The sequence below is a fragment of the Lepidochelys kempii genome, chromosome 5, assembly GCF_965140285.1.
Source record: "Lepidochelys kempii isolate rLepKem1 chromosome 5, rLepKem1.hap1, whole genome shotgun sequence".
Lineage (NCBI taxonomy): Eukaryota > Metazoa > Chordata > Testudines > Cheloniidae > Lepidochelys > Lepidochelys kempii.
Window position 1 is genome coordinate 128,456,871 of NC_136384.1, and position 17,541 is coordinate 128,474,411.

General features: G+C 40.8%; 1 protein-coding gene across 16 annotated transcripts in view; it reads right to left on the minus strand.

The window, feature by feature from the left end:
- PCGF3 (polycomb group ring finger 3) overlaps positions 1 to 17,541 on the minus strand; it is a 108,707-nt gene that overhangs the window by 59,399 nt on the left and 31,767 nt on the right. For 6 of the 16 annotated variants that reach the window (XM_073345794.1, XM_073345790.1, XM_073345789.1 and 3 more), the window contains exons 2-3: positions 5,105 to 5,260; positions 1,386 to 1,491 (exon numbers count right to left, since the gene is read on the minus strand). The exons of 4 other annotated variants lie outside the window; for them this stretch is intronic. The gene's annotated coding sequence lies outside the window, so the exon portion shown is untranslated. Of the gene's footprint in view, positions 1 to 1,385; positions 1,492 to 5,104; positions 5,261 to 14,522; positions 14,638 to 15,155; positions 15,516 to 17,541 lie in introns of all 16 variants that reach the window. 6 more of the 16 variants (XM_073345797.1, XM_073345787.1, XM_073345783.2 and 3 more) reach the window with 5 other exon arrangements.

Here is a 17,541-nt window from a genome sequence, read left to right on the forward strand (position 1 = left end):
ACTTTAACACAAACCATTTCAAAGCAAATCCACCTGTCTTCTCTGGCCAAGACTGAAAGAACACCAGGATATAGGTCATTGAATGCAGCCCTAAAACATTCAGTAGGGCTCACTCGCTCACTCTCTCTCTAGAAAGCTACATTCTTCTCAAGTGTTTCAGGGCAGTCTTCGGGGCAGGGACTGTCTTATTCGCTGTGTTTCCCCAGCAAAATAGGTCCCTGGGACTTCAGGCACCATCAGAATACAAGTATTTACTCTCTACCACCTTGAGCCTCATACCCTACGATACAGGAAGGTCGTTAGTGTCGAGTACAGGCAAGTGGGTACATAATTCACCTACAAGTCAGAGGACAGCAGAAATGAGGAAATACACACTAGCCTTATTTTAAAGAGCTTTCTTCCAATAAGTATGACGTTTGTAGCACAAAGTAAATGGTCTGGCGGTTCTCACACAATAGACTTAAGTGAACAGGATTAAGATAGTTTGGGGTTTGTGAATAGGATCAAGGTGCTCCACCAAGATTTAAAATAAATGCTCATTCCATAAAATCCTCTTAATTAAGACATCCTATTACATATCTTTTCCCAATTAAGAGAAGATGCCATTTTTATAAAACTGAAAATCCTTAAAATATACTAACTTAATAAAAACACAAGACAAATCCATTTTAATTCATTCCATCAGAAAACCTAATTGCTCCCTGCAAAAAACAAAAACCTTCAGGAAAACCTAATGAATACACCTGATAATAAGCATGAAGAGTTCCTTTAATACAGGATTTTTCTGGAAAGCTTAAGGGAAGTCAGCCACAGATTTAAACTTGGTGATTGGAGTTAATGGTCTGCACTTACAGCCACAACTGAACCTTAAGCGATCAGAAACCTGGAGTTTAGACTGGGTAATCATTTAAACACTTCATATTGACTAAACAAATCCCTATTTAGAACTTTAGAGTATGACTACATTGCAATTTAAAAAAAACCATGCCACCATGTCTCAGAGCTGACTCGGATTCACAGGGCTAGGGCTGTTATAAAACTACAGTGTAGAAGTTTGAGATCAGGCTAGACCCCAGGCTCCGAAACCTTGCAAGGAGGGGAGGGTCTCAGAGCCTGGGGTCCAGCCTGACCCTGAACGTCTGCACTGCAATTTCATAGCCCCGCAGCCCCAGCGTGAGTCAGCTGAGCCAGATCAGCTGTCGCGGATCTTTTATTGCTGTCTAAACTTACCCTTAGCTAATACTATTCCAATTAAGCAGAAATAACTGTTCATTAACACTGAGCTAAACTGATTCCCCTGAAATGTCTCAAGGATTGCCAGTCATCTGTACAGTAATGTGAATCAAGTCCAACAAGCTATACCCTAAAAGGATGAATAAACCTACCCTAGTTTCTCCAGTATTTGAGTTTCCATCCAATTTAAGCGCTGGGTCTCCTCATCTGAAAAAATTTACAAACAGTATTCCAAAAATCGGTCTCAAGTTCTCTTCACTAAAAGGGAAAAGAGGACAGGATATGACATACAAAACGTTTAAATCTCCACATATAACCGTTAACATCAACATACACCTCTTACCACGTCATAGAAAGGCCAGAACATGAAGTCCCAGGACCCCTCTAAGTTTAATTAATGTGCCTTCACATGCACAAAGAGAGACAAGTATTTTTCAAGTGTGGTGGAAATGAAGAATATTCTCCCATAAAACACAATTAATTTTTAATCTGGTGCAAAAGCAGACCACACTTGTTGCCTGAAGAAGCATGTTTAAAACTGTAACAAAGATGCTTTTCACAATTACTTTAGGGAGGACTTAAGTGCCTGAGGTAGACTACTGATTTCTTCCTAGTATTGTATATTAGATGAAGTTCACATCTTAGGTGCACTCTATTGACATAAACGTACTTTGTCAATTTCCTAATGAGACCAGAAATAACTTGCACAGCAGCACAACTCTTAACGTACACTTAAGAGGCAAGCAGAAGGTGTGAATATGAAAGCATCTGGAAAATAAATTTGTATTCAAAGCTTCAGACCTTAGAGTGTTCTTCACTCTTGGGACTCTCTCAGTTCTTCACTCAATACTGCAGGGTTTTCTTTTTTAAGAGAGACACCATCATTAACTTACACACACTTCTTGTTTGATGGACAGCAGAATAAAATCATTAAGATAGTAGGTAAAAACTTTTCACTAATATCTCAACAGTACTGTTACACGATGGCCAAGATTTTAGAAAACTGGTAAAGTTAGGCTCCTAGGCTAGTATTTTTAAGGGGCCTCAGGCAGTTGGGTACCTAAGCTCCTTTGAATATCCCAAGCAAAGGCCCATTAGACAGCTCTTAAGTGGCCTGATTTGTTATGGGTGCTGAGAACTCAACAGCTCCTGTTGACTTCAATAATTTTGTAGTAAAATGGTTGATAAGTAGTCACTGCCATGTAACTAAGTCTTAATATGGCTTCCTGAGTAACTGCTTCCATGCCATGTTTCAGACAAGCCCAGTTTGAAATATGGGCAATATTTACTATTTTATGCAAGTTAAAACATCCAACTTACATAATACTGGCCTTACTGGGTCAGACCAAAGGTCCATCTAGCCCAGTATCCTGTCTTCTGACACTGACCAGTGCCAGGTGCCCCAGAGGGAATGAACAGAATGGTAATCATCAAGTGATCCATCCCTTGTTGCCCATTCCCAGCTTCTGGCAAACAGAGGCTAGGGACACTTCAGAGCATGGTTTTCCATCCCTGCCCATCCTGGCTAATAGCCACTGATGGACCTATCCTCTGTAAGTTTATCTAGCGCACTTCATGCTACTCTCTGAATTGGCAACAGAACATAAACAGTCAAACATCAGAAACCCTCAGGGAGGTAAATTTTTATCGGATTCTTCAAACAGTTGAACCAATGTAACTTTTGTTAAGTAAAACAAAATATGTATAAACAGGCCTAATCTTCAGCCACAGGCTATTTGAAATGGTTAAGGTATTAAACCCTTAAACACAGGTTTAAAAAAAAAAAAAAAAAACCTGACAAACCTTAGTAGTAAAATCAGCAGTCAGGTAAGACAAAACAAAGAACAAACAGATGGTAGGAGCATATCACTTCTCTGTAAATCTCCTGTGAGACTCACTGTGTGATCAGATACATAGATTTTATTAAATTTCTATCTACTACTAAGTCAACACCAGGTTTTACTCAATACTGTGGCTTAGCATGCTCAAGGGGCCAGATCTAGTGCAGGATGCATTTACATCTACTTTGAATAGACTTTTATGATTCTTAGGTTAAGGGATATTTTAGTTTACTCCTATGATCCTGGCTGGTAACACTGTTTAAAGAAAGTCATAATTAGATTTAGTGACATTCAATGTGACAAAGAAATAAAAATGACATGGTGATGAACAAAGAAGAAACAATCGCGACAGAACATGAATGGACTTGACAAGTTTTGTAGTGTATCACCTACAAAGAATTTATTTGTAGGTTGAGAAATAAGACAAAATTCAAATTCTTGGCCAGACACTTGACCTAAGTACTTCCGATGTCTTCACAGCAAAATATGGTGTGTTAACTATCACCATTTATAAAACACACCCTTTTTTCCCCACTGAGGATATAGCCTTAATGCTAGAGTTACAGACACTGTATTAAACTGAGCACAACTCCTCACAATAAGGCACTCTATTAGGCAACTGCATCTTTAACATACATATATGTATTTTAAAGCAGCAGCAACTATGGTGATTTCAGAGTAGCAGCCGTGTTAGTCTGTATTCGCAAAAAGAAAAGGAGTACTTGTGCCATCTTAGAGACTAACAAATTTATTTGAGCATACGCTTTCGTGAGTTACAGCTCGTAACACTTTTAATAATTCCTCCAACCAATTTGCAGGCGGGGGAGAGACTTCTATTTCCTCCATGCACTGCAGCAATAGCTTGAAACTTGCTGGCAGCATAAAACCAATCCAGCTTTGGGCAAGTTTTGGAGCTAAATTAAGATGGTAATTTTCCACCAATGATTTGACTGGTACAGCTTGCTCCCAGTTTGCTGCCAAAAACCTCTATAATTCTGCCAGCACAGTGTCTTATTCCAGCCAAACCACAGCTCCAAATAAGAAAAAAAATGTGCAACTGATTTATCAAAATAGGCTTTGTACTAGGCTAAGGTACAATAGACTGGGAACCCAGAAATCATGTGTTCGAATTTAATGTTTACCAACTTGTGATTGTCCTATCTACCTCACTACTAACTGAACAAAGCCTCCTATCCCACTGAGAGGTTATACAACTGGGAATAGAACAACTCTCTAATATGACAGACCTAAGTCCCAGTCACTTCAGATACAATGGATATGTCTACTCAGCGTTTTGGAGCGAGCAGGAGCAAGCCTCCCAGCCCACACTGACAGACTGTGTAGCACGGCTCACTCTAGTGCTCTAAAAAGAACTATAGAGTCAGCACTTTGAAGTTGCAGCTCAGGCTCTGCAATCCCCAGAGTAGGGTGGGCTTCAACATCTGGAGCACAACTTCAGAGCTCGTCTATAGAGCTATTTTCAGAGAACTAGCACAAGCCCCTCTAGTCCGAGTCTGCCAACCTGAGCGAGGAGGCTCACTCCCGCTCACTCTGGAATGCTGAGTAGACATACCCAATGTCCCAATGGAAAAAAGTTGCCCCAACTTTAATTATCTGCTATGCTGTTTAAAATGGGGCTATTCAGGCATATAAAACCTACTGTTATGGCGTATTATGCAACAGCATTTCTTAGTGGGTGATGCACAAATGGTAACAGGTTATTCCTTCTGTCAGCATTTGTAATTAATATCTTAGCACAGGTGCTAGTAATCTGTGCTGCAATGTTGGAAGCCCAGAGTTCCAACGCTGCTGATTCTGGAGGGGTATTTGCACATAATTCTCTTTATTTTACCTTTAAAAAAAAAAACAAGTAAATTACATATAGAAAGTGTCAAAAAAGTTAAGGATTGAAAAATCAAATACATTAGGACAACTAGAATAAAGCTTACTTGTTTAACTTCAATTCACTAACCACCAGCCCCCCACCACTTGCTATGAATTATGAGAGTCTGTAATTACAGAGCACATACTATTTTTTCCACAGGACCCTTGCTTCATTCAGTGGACAGGATGGATGCTGCTCAGGGAATAAATCAGTGTTGTGTAGGGAAGCAGGCTGTTGTCTGTTGAACTTCTGTCTCATCTGTTGTAGAAGTTGAAACTAGTATAGCGAATGAGACAGAGGACTGCAAAAAGAGAAAGGATGGTCATAGGGTTAAAGCAGTTGAATACCTACACCTCAGGGAATTCTGCACCAAAAAAAATTCAAGTTTCTGTGCACAATATTTTAAAATTCTACAAAATTCTCCATATTTTATCAAAACACCACAATATAATCACTCTGGTTTCAATTATTTTGGTAACTTATTTAAACTACAATACAATGGATGGAGAATAGGAAGCAATGGAGGAAATTCCCAAACAGTAATGTACTAGGTTTGACCCTTTATTTCTAGGTTATTAGTCAACAAATGTATGCAGCCATACGCTCAGTGCTACATCATAGGTAACTGAAGAGCAAGTGAGGGCTGGAGAATCAAACTCACAATTTATACTGGCTACTGACCATCTCCAGAAAGATCAGTAGCAAACAGTTCACGGAGCACATTTTGATAGGAAATTTTTTCAGTCCAAAAATGTAGACCAGTTCTAATCACGAAACCACCATAAGCATTTATAAGGCCATACTGTCCTTTACACCCCTCTGCCAATGTGAAGGAGCCCTAAAATTTTTATACCTGTTTTATACTCCTGTGGGAATTCACAAAGACAATGGGAACAATTCACTAAGCAGCCAGAACAGAAGGGACAGGGCCTGCCCCATGCCTACCTCCTCAGAAACACCCAGAAGCCCTGCCCCTCCATGTTGACTGTGCTGCAATAGCGAGTGAGAGGGACAGTCAGTCTCTCTCTCGCACGACTCCCCCCACACATACACACCCCCAGGCAATGATTTACGCCTCTGCCGGCTGCTCCAGCACCCGAGCCAACCTGCCTGTGCTGCCAGGGAGGGGCACATGACCTCTCCCGCAGCTTCGCTTTGCTTTCCCATCAGAAGTCATTTTTCTACAGGGAAGCAAAGAAATCTGCAGGGAACATGAATTCTGCGTATGTGCAGAGACACAGAATTCCCCCAGGAATAGAATATCACTCAGAACAACTAGGTCCTACCTCTGTTTCTCTCATAGCCCTTTTACATGATGCTGGGCAATGCACTTTACCTTTGTTTCAGTTTCCCATCAGTAAAGTACTATGAAAATATATGTTAAGTGTCATAGTTTCAGGGCAAATGAACCTGTTTTCCCCTGGCATGTTCCAGCAAGGGCACTCACTTAAGGCTTCCAGCTCCCACCAGCCACTTCTCGTGGGTGCAGACTAGTGTCTCTCACCCTCCTGACCAGGGATTTTCAGACTGCACAACTCCCTGCCTTACACTGTGATATCCCCAGCAAGGCAGACTGCCTAAAACAGGCCAGCACCTGCGCTTTGCTTTCTCTCATAAGGCTATAACCACTGTATTGCCTACAGTTATAAATTACCACACAATTCCTTCCGAGTAAGCACATTTATTCTGAAGATAAAAGCATGAGAAAAACAAAAACAAAAAACCACCAGTAAGAGTTCCTACACACATACTAAAAATCTTACCAGAAGTGACCCCCAACCCCAGCCTAGGGCTCAGGTAGGTTTTAGTCCTTCAAAACCCACAGATGAGTCTTCCCCAAGGTTACGAGTTCATATTCAATTTAGATCCAGAACAAGAACAAAGGCTGGGCAAATCAGCTGTTTCTTTATAAAGCTTGGGCCTTTGAACTTGGCCTTCTGTAACAGATAATCCGCAGACAAAGACCCTCGTCTCAGGGCATAGATAGTAAAAGCTGGGGGTTTTTCATAACTGGAATTGGATAATTTCCATTATTCTCTCCCTAAAGATTCCCCAGGGAACCCACTTATTGTCCAAAATTCCATATTCATCTGAGACATTTTCAATACAGTCTTTTGAACTCTCAGGTCTTCCATCTGTTACATCTCCCCACTATCGATATTACATGCAATCCTGGCACACAATAATACATAAACTTAATACTATATGGTCTTTCAAGGAAATTGCAGGAAATTGCCCTATTGGTCACATTAAGAACTTTGAAAAATTGATCTCTGAGGCCTCAAGTTTGGCAACCAATCAGTAGGCACACAAGATTAGCAGAGACTTGCAAGTTTTGGTCTGAGGGCCTCAGTTCCCAGTATATGAAAGCCCTCCATATCTAGAAGTGTGCTGAGGGAATCCCATGAAAAAAACAGTGTACAACCACAGCGCTACCAATTCGTTTTATGACAAGTTGCATGATATTTGGTGTTTCTTAAAGCCCCAGATCCTGGAATCCTGCAACTACATGTAGGTTTTCAGCTCTCATTTAAAGTTTCTAGCTCTCAGGTTTGCAGAGAAAAGCTTGAACACATGACCCAATTGTACCTTAAAAACTCAAAACCCAAACGTAAATAAAAGCCCAAAACTTTTTTCACCCAATCTCATGATTTTTTCCAACACTTGGGATTGGCAATACTGCAATCATGTAGCTGAAGCCTATAATGCATAAGCAGGAAGCCAAATTATGTATAATCAAAATTATTTCAAACATTTAACTTTTTTGAGCTTGACTTTGCAAGCTTAAAAACTTTAACCTAGGTTTTCTGGAAATAAAAGATCTTGGTAACAAGTGAACCAAAGTTATTGTCAAGTAACAGCTTTTCCCAATGATGAAGTAAAAAAGTGTTTGGTTTATCAGTGACAGAGGAAGGCCGAAAGAGTAAATGGGAATCATAAAACACTAAGAACTCGACCCATTTACACGTGTGCTTAGGTACAACTAATACATTTTTTCATTTGATCTAGTGCAGTATTGAAGTTACAGCCTAGGGTAATAATGAACATTTACAAGAAAGGAAATATTAGGCTGCTTATATCTGAATTTGTGACAACCACGGAGTAAGCTGCAGAATCATGAAATTTGTGATAAGACCTTCCATCTGAGGCTCTCATAGCACCTTAAAAAGAAACCTGTTACATCACCCATGAGATAGGCTAGTATTACCCCTATTTTAAAGGTGATGCAGAGCAAATTGCTCAAGGCTACACACAAAACCTGAGGCAAATCCAGGAGCAAGAGCCATGTCTCCTGACTCCCTGTTCCATATCTTTAGTTCAAGACCATCTTTCCTTCTCATGCAATCAACTGTAGATTGACATACGAAGGCATACTATTGCGTACCTTTGACCTTCTCATCTGCACAATCCCCACTAAACCACTCAAAGCAGGACTACTTCTAACTCCAAATTTAGGAGGAATTTGCCAATAGTCCTTTTTCTTTGAAGAGTCTGCGATAAAAGAGATTTCTTTCACAAATATGGGGGGGGGGGGGAACAGCCTTAAAAATCACAGATAGGTTTCTCTGAAAAGCCTAAGGGAGTTTGGCACCCATTATCAAATGTAAATGGGATCTTGGTATTAAATCCCTTAGGCTCCTTTGAAAATCTCAGCCTTCAGAGATCACAGGTCTGATGTCCAAGATTTACATTATTCAATCCTGCATTACTGACCAATTTAAGATCTATTACCTCAACATCTAGAAACATTCATCACTGGAGACCTGAGCTTCATAGCTTTCCAGTTAAATACAGCACTAGACATCAGACCTTAGGACCATTCAATCTTGGATGGGAGGCAGAGAAAGGAGTATTTTAGGGGCAGGGGGAGGTGTCTTCTAAAGCTATTTAAAGTCTATACTATTACTAAGTTCGTCCTCCCTCTGCATGTATAGTTGTGTTCATAGTACTAGAGTCATCTGGCTCCTCAGGAAGAAGGATGTTAAGAGTATCTTTTAAAAAAAATAAAAATAAAAAACTCTACAAAACTTAAGTGAAGTGTGACTTCACAGTCTGATGGTTTAAAAGTTTCATAATCTTTTGGAATGACCATACTTCATTTCTGCCCATTTGATTCTGAAATTAGGTGGAACAAGCAGAAAGTCAAACAGAAGTTATTTCAGCTCCCTTCACCAAGGTAGTACGATTGTCATTTATTAGTGAGGTTGGCAACCTAAAATCTTGTTTTCTGCTACTCTGATATCCAAATAGGAGAAGCTGCCTTACGTGATTTCGCACTGAGCTCAGCAAGGTTGACCACCTCCTCATTCTAATGAGGACCTCACCAGAGTTATTCATGCCTTTGTCACCTTCAGACTGAATCACAACAATTGGCTTTTGTGGATACAGAGCCAATGTAGTTTTTATACATTTTCACAAAATGCACACTTAAATCTTACAAATATATTTCAGCTTGCCAATGTGTTATAAACTTGTGGCTTGTGATTTTCAAGAACCATATATTTATGTTTGTGGGTTATAACTTGACACACACGACTATAATATTTGCTGTCCAAAGTGCAATGTCAATTCTACCACACGTGCAAACTGGCTATGTCAAGTTAACTCAAATACCCCCAACTTTCCAAAGCAGAGTTAGAAACCACTTCTGAAGTTATGTTACTTTCCACAAGTGATGTCAGCAGCTTTTCACAGTTTAATTGGTCAGAGCATAGCTAGCTCTTTGTAAATAAATTTATACTGTCAGTATAAAGTGGAGTCAAACACACTTGCTTTTACAAGTTGCTTATTAGTACATAACTCCTTCACTGAAAGACAAGTTACTCAGTCTTACCACTTGTCAAGGTTGCTTCCCCACTCTGAGCTCTAGGGTACAGATGTGGGGACCTGCATGAAAGACCCCCTAAGCTTATTCTTACCAGCTTAGGTTAAAAGCTGCCACCACCAAAGTGTTACACAAAGGACAGGGGAAGTGCCCACTTGGAAAAGTCTTTCCCCCCCCGCCCCGCCAAAAAAATATCCCCCCAAGAACTACATAGAATACATAAGGGTTGGAAGGGACCCCAGAAGGTCATCTAGTCCAACCCCCTCCTCAAAGCAGGACCAATTCCCAGTTAAATCATCCCAGCCAGGGCTTTGTCAAGCCTGACCTTAAAAACCTCTAAGGAAGGAGATTCTACCACCTCCCTAGGTAACGCATTCCAGTGTTTCACCACCCTCTTAGTGAAAAAGTTTTTCCTAATATCCAATATAAACCTCCCCCACTGCAACTTGAGACCGTTACTCCTCGTTCTGTCATCTGCTACCATTGAGAACAGTCTAGAGCCATCCTCTTTGGAACCCCCTTTCAGGTAGTTGAAAGCAGCTATCAAATCCCCCCTCATTCTTCTCTTCTGCAGGCTAAACAATCCCAGCTCCCTCAGCCTCTCCTCATAACTCATGTGTTCCAGACCCTGAATCATTTTTGTTGCCCTTCACTGGACTCTCTCCAATTTATCCACATCCTTCTTGAAGTGTGGGGCCCAAAACTGGACACAGTACTCCAGATGAGCTGGATGGGGGATGTTCCAGATGGGGGAGGTTTAGATTGGATATTAGGAAAAACTTTTTCACTAAGAGGGTGGTGAAACACTGGAATGCATTACCTAGGGAGGTGGTAGAATCTCCTTCCTTAGAGGTTTTTAAGGTCAGGCTTGACAAAGCCCTGGCTGGGATGATTTAACTGGGAATTGGTCCTGCTTTGAGCAGGGGGTTGGACTAGATGACCTTCTGGGGTCCCTTCCAACCCTGATATTCTATGATTCTATGAGGCCTCACCAATGTCGAATAGAGGGGAACGATCACGTCCCTCGATCTGCTCGCTATGCCCCTACTTATACATCCCAAAATGCCATTGGCCTTCTTGGCAACAAGGGCACACTGCTGACTCATATCTAGTTTCTCGTCCACTGTCACCCCTAGGTCCTTTTCCGCAGAACTGCTGCCTAGCCATTCGGTCCCTAGTCTGTAGCTATGCATTGGGTTCTTCCGTCCTAAGTGCAGGACCCTGCACTTATCCTTATTGAACCTCATCAGATTTCTTTTGGCCCAATCCTCCAATTTGTCTAGGTCCTTCTGTATCCTATCCCTCCCCTCCAGCGTACCTACCACTCCTCCCAGTTTAGTATCATCCGCAAATTTGCTGAGAGTGCAATCCACACCATCCTCCAGATCATTTATGAAGATATTGAACAAAACCGGCCCCAGGACCGACCCTTGGGGCACTCCACTTGATACCGGCTGCCAACTAGACATGGAGCCATTGATCACTACCCGTTGAGCCCGACAATCTAGCCAGCTTTCTACCCACCTTATAGTGCATTCATCCAGCCCATACTTCTTTAACTTGCTGACAAGAATACTGTGGGAGACCGTGTCAAAAGCTTTGCTAAAGTCAAGAAACAATACATCCACTGCTTTCCCTTCATCCACAGAACCAGTAATCTCATCATAAAAGGCGATTAGATTAGTCAGGCATGACCTTCCCCCTTGGTGAATCCATGCTGGCTGTTCCTGATCACTTTCCTCTCATGCAAGTGCATCAGGATTGATTCTTTGAGGACCTGCTCCATGATTTTTCCAGGGACTGAGGTGAGGCTGACTGGCCTGTAGTTCCCAGGATCCTCCTTCTTCCCTTTTTTAAAGATTGGCACTACATTAGCCTTTTTCCAGTCATCCGGGACTTCCCCCATTCGCCACGAGTTTTCAAAGATAATGGCAATGGCTCTGCAATCACAGCCGCCAATTCCTTCAGCACTCTCGGATGCAACTCGTCCGGCCCCATGGACTTGTGCACGTCCAGCTTTTCTAAATAGTCCCTAACCACCTCTATCTCCACAGAGGGCTGGCCATCTCTTCCCCATTTTGTGATGCCCAGCGCAGCAGTCTGGGAGCTGACCTTGTTAGTGAAAACAGAGGCAAAAAAAGCATTGAGTACATTAGCTTTTTCCACATCCTCTGTCACTAGGTTGCCTCCCTCATTCAGTAAGGGGCCCACACTTTCCTTGGCTTTCTTCTTGTTGCCAACATACCTGAAGAAACTCTTCTTGTTACTCTTGACATCTCTCGCTAGCTGCAGCTCCAGGTGAGATTTGGCCCTCCTGATTTCATTCCTACATGCCCGAGAAATATTTTTATACTCTTCCCTGGTCATATGTCCAACCTTCCACTTCTTGTAAGCTTCTTTTTTATGTTTAAGATCCGCTAGGATTTCACCATTAAGCCAAGCTGGTCGCCTGCCATATTTACTGTTCTTTCGACTCATTGGGATGGTTTGTCCCTGTAACCTCAACAGGGATTCCTTGAAATACAGCCAGCTCTCCTGGACTCCTTTCCCCTTCAAGTTAGTCCCCCAGGGGATCCTGGCCATCCGTTCCCTGAGGGAGTCGAAGTCTGCTTTCCTGAAGTCCAGGGTCCGTATCCTGCTGCTTACCTTTCTTCCCTGCGTCAGGATCCTGAACTCAACCAACTCATGGTCACTGCCTCCCAGATTCCCATCCACTTTTGCTTCCCCCACTAATTCTACCCGGTTTGTGAGCAGCAGGTCAAGAAAAGCACCCCCCCTAGTTGGCTCCTCTAGCACTTGCGCCAGGAAATTGTCCCCTATGCTTTCCAAAAACTTCCTGGATTGTCTATGCACCGCTGTATTGCTCTCCCAGCAGGTATCAGGAAAATTAAAGTCACCCATGAGAATCAGGGCATGCGATCTAGTAGCTTCTGTGAGCTGCCGGAAGAAAGCCTCATCTACCTCATCCCCCTGGTCCGGTGGTCTATAGCAGACTCCCACCACTACATCACTCTTGTTGCACACACTTCTAAACTTAATCCAGAGACACTCAGGTTTTTCTACAGTTTCGTACCAGAGCTCTGAGCAGTCATACTGCTCCCTTACATACAGTGCTACTCCCCCACCTTTTCTGCCCTGCCTCCTCCAAATTATTAAGAATAGTTTGCAGCGCACCATTACCCTTTACATACAAAAAGGTATCCCCAGATAAGTTATTCAGTAAATCAGGAAGTGCAATCCACACCCCTCTTACAAGCTTTGAAGAACAGTAACACCTTCAAAAATTTATACTCTAAAGAAAATAACGATACATTTTGAGAACAAAGACCAGAATTAGAACAGTTTTACTGTTCACAGGGCTCATGAGGATGGAATCATAGTCCGATCATACATGACACTAATACAATAAGCTCTGCATGGTACGATAGCAAGGCTTCCTGCAGGGGACCCCAAAGGGCCTGATACACTCTGTCACAGCCCCTTAGTTGTGTCTTTTCTAAACTCAACAGTGCCACGTTTTTTAATCTCTCTTCATATGGAAGCTGTTCCATACCCCTAATCATTTTTGTTGCCTTTCTCTGTACCTTTTCCATTTCTAATTTATTTTCTGAGATGGCAGACCAAAACTGCATGCGGTATCCAAGGTGTGAGCAGATGTATATAGTGGCATTATGATATTTACGGTCTTATTACCTATCCCTTTTCCTAAGGTTCCTAACATTGTTAGCTTTTGTGACTGCTGCTTCACATTGAGCAGATGTTTTCAGATAACTATTCATGATGACTTCAAGATCTTTTCTTGAGTGCTAACAGCTAATTTAGACCCATAATTTAATGCCTCAAACCTTTCTAAACCTGTAGTAATCCTATCCAAATAAAGAACTGTTACAGGTGCAACCTTTTTTTTTTTTTTTTTTTTTTTTTAAAAACAATCCCATTGTATTCTTCTCTGAATACAGTCTAGCTCATTAATAAGTGATCAAAATCACTGCTGGAGGCATCAGGCTTTTGGGGAGAAAAGCTATTCATTTTCATGGGCTATCCCAAATTAGGTATACTAGCAAAAGTTACAGAAAGAATTTGTAATATACTAAGAGAAAATGTTACAATGGATTTTTTTGTTGGGAATTAAAAGCCACAAATTACCAGTCATTAAAAAGGCACTTGGATTCAATTTAGATCACACTCTTGTGTAAAAACATGTATTAAAAGGAGATGAAGATTCTTAACTTCCAGTTATTAAAGAATTGTTTAAAGAACCCTTATACTATTATGTCATGAAGGACAAAGTCCCTTCAAAATCATCAAGATGTCAACGGAAGGCAATGCTGTGGTGAGACACCAACCACCACTAGCTGCTAAAAGCAGAGCGGTGCTGGAATTTAATTGATTGCACCTATTTTATTTGTAACTTCTCATTTTTACTGGGATGTTAAAAGTTTTATTAAACAAAGCCTGAATTAGAGCATTACAGTCATTCAACTAACTAAAATTCAGGGTTCAACGGAAAATCTGAATATCTGTATATTTGTGTCACCAAAAGTCTCAAACAATGATCAACATCTTCACGTTCCTTGATCTTTCTGACCCAGGGACAACTGTCTCCTATTAATTGGCAAATCAGAAGGTGAAAAAGGTCATTCTGCTGAAATGCTCCATAAAAATCCTTGTAACTGCAAGAAAATCCCCCCCAATCCCTTCCTAGGCTTAATATTTAGACATTTGAGTCAAGGGATACCTTCATTCAGACTTGCATGAAGTGAAGTCATCCAAGAGCCTTACAGAGTTCAATGCAAAATGAGCCTTCCATAAACTCCTCTGGTCAGCAGCTCTTGAAACCCACAGGATGGTGCCTGCAACAACATACAGAAGTACTATGCTCTCATCTTGCCACCTACTCTCCCCAGTATTTTGGTCTTTCAGAGATAAACTGAAGCAGCCATGAGAATACAGATTGTACAGTTTGTTGACCTCATTTAACATCTTATATCTGGGGGCTTGGAAAGCTGCAGTTCCGGTTTCTGTGATTTAACTATCCTGGTCCTCCAACAACATTGTCAAACTCCAACAAAAAAGAAAGGTTAGAACCTGCTATTCTGCTTTGTTTACTTACACAGCTTTTTTTAAAACCCAAGATTATCTTTAATCATGAAAGTATTAACAGGCCCCCAATAATTGATTTTCAGTTATTCTTTAAGCATTCTCTATATTTAAGTCTTCTACAGTTTCATACATGCGTTCAACTTGGGACCATGAAACAAATTTTGAAAGATTAGCCTTTAACTTTCCTAAACTTTAAAGAACTATGTAGCTGAAGAGGCAAAACAGATTAATTGTTAGATTGTAAGCACTGATGCAGGAATTCTCTTACTATATGAATGCACAGCTTTTAACAATGGGACTTTCTTCTCAACTGGGGCTTCTGGTACTGCTGCAGATATAGCCAAAACAGAATTACAGAATGTGCATCTAAATGTGGTATTGCACCCAAGATACAAAACTTTCTCTTTGTCCAGAAGAAATTCAGCTTTTCAGAGACAATAGGCAAATTGATCTGTTGACCTGTAAGTTTCCTGTCTTCATGTAATTAGATCCAGAGATGCGTTACAATGAGTACTTCAGCCTGTTTGCAGCTCAGGGGCGGAACCAGACCTGTCAGCCACTGGAAGCAGAAGAATGTCCCACACTCCAAAGCTGCCTCCAGTTGCCATCTACCACCTCTCTTCTCCACCTTAAAAGGTTGAACAAACATTGCAAACAGCTTAGATTCATCAGCAGAAAACTAATCACTTGCTTTACTTGGCTACCGAGTAAGAAGTTTGAAAATGTATCCAGAGTAACAATTCTTCATATGAGGACTTTCTACTTTGCTGATACAGAAGGATTTTGCATTCCTAGCAAAGGAGACTATAAAATTCAGTGAGTAACAGACATCTTTCAGCCTATGCATAGTCTCTAATTTCCAATTAAATTTGACTTCTAAACTTTATTACATGAAAGCATTTAAACACTGCCCATAAATTCAGAAATCAAGCTATTTATTAAACATTACCAAGTCTGCAGAGATACCATATGCTTAGAAACTATGACATAGCTACAGGTTAATCTAGATAGAGTAGAAGTTTATATTCTTAATTTACTTTGTCACTGTCATAACATTAGTGTTAAGAGAATTCCCCTTTGTAAACTAAGAAAAAGTTTCACAGTAACAGTTTCCAAGAAATCATGAATGTCGATGTGAACATAAGACGTTTCAAATCAATTTAAACACCTTCAGTTGAAAACATATGGGTTTTACCTTCAGATAAGTGTACAACAGGTTACCATCTGAAGTTACTATTTATTCCACATATAGCAAGAAAGTGTTATCATTATTAGTCAAATCAGAACACATAAGAGCACACACAGCACTGAGCAGTCTAGTATGAAATGTAACTTTCACTAATCTGTTGGGCTTGCCTTGTTTCAAAACAGATATAGTTAAAGCAGAACCACCAGCTAGGCCCGGTCTACACAAATTTTGTCAGCATAACCCATGTATGTTAGCATGGAACAGGGGAGGAGCACACCCACATTTGTGACCAGCCTAGCCATGCAAGTAAAAGATCTAGTGTAGATGCAGGCAAAGAGTTATTTTGCAGGAATAGCTGATTTTATTCAGAGAGCTAGTATAAGCTACCCTCTTGTCAATATAAACTCCATCTCCCCTGGGAGATTTTGCTGGACCTAGCTACTATTGCTCGCAGAGGTGACTGAAAAACCCTTTACAATTTAAAGGGTAGCTGCTTCTACACTATGAGCTTATACTGGCATAGTTATGGCACCATAGCTATGCTGCTGTAGTTCCATGGTGCAGACATGGCCTAAACTATAAACCACACTTACACCCACTGCATTAAGTAAGTTGTTTTAATTCACATAATTGGTGGTTTACCTCATATTAGCATCCTAGTATAAACAGTGCAACTTGTAGTTTTCACACATTAGCAGGTCAAAAACTGTAGGATGCCGCTTGTATTTATCTAGGTCTGCTAATATATGTAAAAATTACAAGCTGCCTTGTCCACGCTAGGATTTTACCAGGTATTCATTACCATGAGATTGATCCATCTTTTTCCTAATGAAAAGTCACAGGTTATACTTACACTAGATGACTTTGGCAATCAATTAATTCAAGGAAAGTAAACTGCCTAGTGTAGACAAGTCCCAAGCATAGTACACTTCTAGTGATATGTCAAGGAAATAACGTAACTACTTCTAGTTAATGACATTTGGTATAATGTTCTATAGCACTATATATTTAGTGCAGTGGATTTCTCAAGTTAATTTCTGTAGAAAATAGTAATAAGTAGTGTAAAATTTTGGTAAAGTGGGTTAAAAAAAACTTAATAGCCTTGTTTTCTGAAATCTTTTCTTCTCCCTGCTCTTCAAAACACCAAAAAAAAAAAGCAAGGTCTCCCTCTGCCTCTCATTACTGATCTCACATCAAGAGGGAAAACCGAGAGCACAGCCTTTCAATGGGTTGACCAATCAGGAAGCAGCCAACAGTTGCCTCCTGGGGATGAAGAATCTACAGTCACAGTCTCTTGCACCATCAAACATTCTGGCCTACAAAGGGTGTCAAAAGAAAATTAAATGGGTAGCTAATACAAAGACTTGAGCACAGATGTTGCACTCAGAGCTGCTTGCCCTACATAGGTGGTGAGCAACTATACTGTACATTAGCTATACAGCCCAAATATTTGAGAATCCAAACT